Here is a 2,500-nt window from a genome sequence, read left to right as displayed (position 1 = left end):
CGTTGGCTAAGGCATGGCCACGATTCCACACCGATGGCAAGAAAAACACACGACGGTGCCCCTCGTGGCTAGGCGGTGGGCCTTGGGCCGCACGACGGCCGTTGCCTTGTGTTGGCTAAGGCATGGGCACGATGCCACACCGACGGCAAGTTAAACACACGACGGTGCCCCTCATGGCTAGGCGGTAGACCTTAGGCCGCACGACGGCCGTTGCCTTGCATTGGCTTAAGCATGGGCACGACGGCCTCACCGATGGCAAGGAAAACGCACGACTGCCGTGGGGTTTTGTTCCCAAGGCAACGGGTAAACCTCTGTAGCCATGCTGGAAAAACGCACGACGGTGCCCCTCATGGCGGCCTTAGGCCGCATGACGGCCGTTGCCCGGCGTTGGCTAAGGCGTGGGCACGACGGCCACACCGACGACAAGAAAAATGCACGACGGTGCCCCTCACGGCTTGGCGGTGGGCCTTAGGACGGACGACGGCCGTTGCCTTGCATTGGCTAAGGCATGGGCACGACGGCCTCACCGACGGCAAGAAAAAAGCACAACTGCCGTGGGGTTTTGCTCCCAAGGCCACGGGTAAACCTCTGTAGCCATGCTGGGAAAATGCACGACGGTGCCCCTCACGGCTAGGAGGTGGGCAATAGGCCGCACGACGGCCGTTGCCCTGCGTTGGCCAAGGCGTGGGCACGACGGCCACACCGACGGCAAGGAAAATGCACTACGGTGCCCCTCATGGCTAGGCGGTTGGCCTTAGGCCGCACGATGGCCGTTGGCTTGCGTTGGTTAAGGCATCGGCACGATGGCTCACCGACGGCAAGAAAAACGCACGACGGTGCCCCTCATGGCTAGGCGGTTGACCTTAGGCCACACGACGGCCGTTGCCTTGCGTTGGCTAAGGCATGGGCACGACGCCACACCCACGGCAAGAAAAATGCACGACGGTGCCCCTCGGGTGAGGCCGTCGTGCCCATGCCTTAGCCAATGCAAGGCAACGGCCGTCGTGCGGGCTAAGGTCCACCGCCAAGCCACGAGGGGCACCGTCATGCTTTTTTCTTGCCGTCGGTGTGGCATCGTGCCCATGCCTCAGCCAACACAAGGCAACGGCCGTTGTGCGGGCTAAGGCCCACCGCCTAGCCACGAGGGGCACCGTCGTGCGTTTTTCTTGCCGTCGGTGTGCCATCGTGCCGATGCCTTAACCAACGCAAGCCCACGCCCGTCGTGCGGCCTAAGGCCAACTGCCTAGCCATGAGGGGCACCGTCGTGCATTTTCCTTGCCGTCGGTGTGGCCGTCGTGCCCAAGCCTTGGCCAACGCAGGGCAACGGCCGTCGTGCGGCCTAAGGCCCACCGCCTAGCCGTGAGGGGCACCGTCGTGCGTTTTTCCAGCATGGCTCCAGAGGTTTACCCGTGGCCTTGGGAACAAAACCCCACGGCAGTCGTGCGTTTTTCTTGCCGTCGGTGCGGCCGTCGTGCCCATGCCTTAGCCAATGCAAGGCAACGGCCGTCGTGCGGCCTAAGGTCCACCGCCTAGCCATGAGTGGCACCGTCGTGCGTTTTCCTTGCCATCGGTGTGGCGTCGTGCCCATGCCTTAGCCAATGCAAGCAACGGCCGTCGTGCGGCCTAAGGCCCACCGCCTAGCCACGAGGGGCACCGTCGTGTGTTTGTCTTGCCATCGGTGTGGCATCGTGGCCATGCCTTTGCCAACACAAGGCAACGGCCGTCATGCGGCCCAAGGCCAACCGCCTAGCCACGAGGGGCACCGTCGTGCATTTTTCTTGCCGTGGGTGTGGCGTCGTGCCCATGCCTTAGCCAACGCAAGGCAACGGCCGTCGTGTGGCCTAAGGTCAACCGCCTAGCCATGAGGGGCACCGTCGTGCGTTTTTCTTGCCGTCGGTGAGCCATCGTGCCGATGCCTTAACCAACGCAAGCCAACGGCCATCGTGCGGCCTAAGGCCAACCGCCTAGCCATGAGGGGCACCGTAGTGCATTTTCCTTGCCGTCGGTGTGGCCGTCGTGCCCACGCCTTGGCCAACGCAGGGCAACGGCCGTCGTGCGGCCTATTGCCCACCTCCTAGCCGTGAGGGGCACCGTCGTGCATTTTCCCAGCATGGCTACAGAGGTTTACCCGTGGCCTTGGGAGCAAAACCCCACGGCAGTTGTGCTTTTTTCTTGCCGTCGGTGAGGCCGTCGTGCCCATGCCTTAGCCAATGCAAGGCAACGGCCGTCGTCCGTCCTAAGGCCCACCGCCAAGCCGTGAGGGGCACCGTCGTGCATTTTTCTTGTCGTCGGTGTGGCCGTCGTGCCCACGCCTTAGCCAACGCCGGGCAACGGCCGTCATGCGGCCTAAGGCCGCCATGAGGGGCACCGTCGTGCGTTTTTCCAGCATGGCTACAGAGGTTTACCCGTTGCCTTGGGAACAAAACCCCACGGCAGTCGTGCGTTTTCCTTGCCATCGGTGAGGCCGTCGTGCCCATGCTTAAGCCAATGCAGGGCAACG

Source organism: Coffea arabica, unplaced genomic scaffold (genome assembly GCF_036785885.1).
Source record: "Coffea arabica cultivar ET-39 unplaced genomic scaffold, Coffea Arabica ET-39 HiFi ptg000200l, whole genome shotgun sequence".
NCBI lineage: Eukaryota > Viridiplantae > Streptophyta > Magnoliopsida > Gentianales > Rubiaceae > Coffea > Coffea arabica.
The sequence above is the reverse complement of the archived record's forward strand: the minus strand, read 5'-3'. Positions refer to the sequence as shown.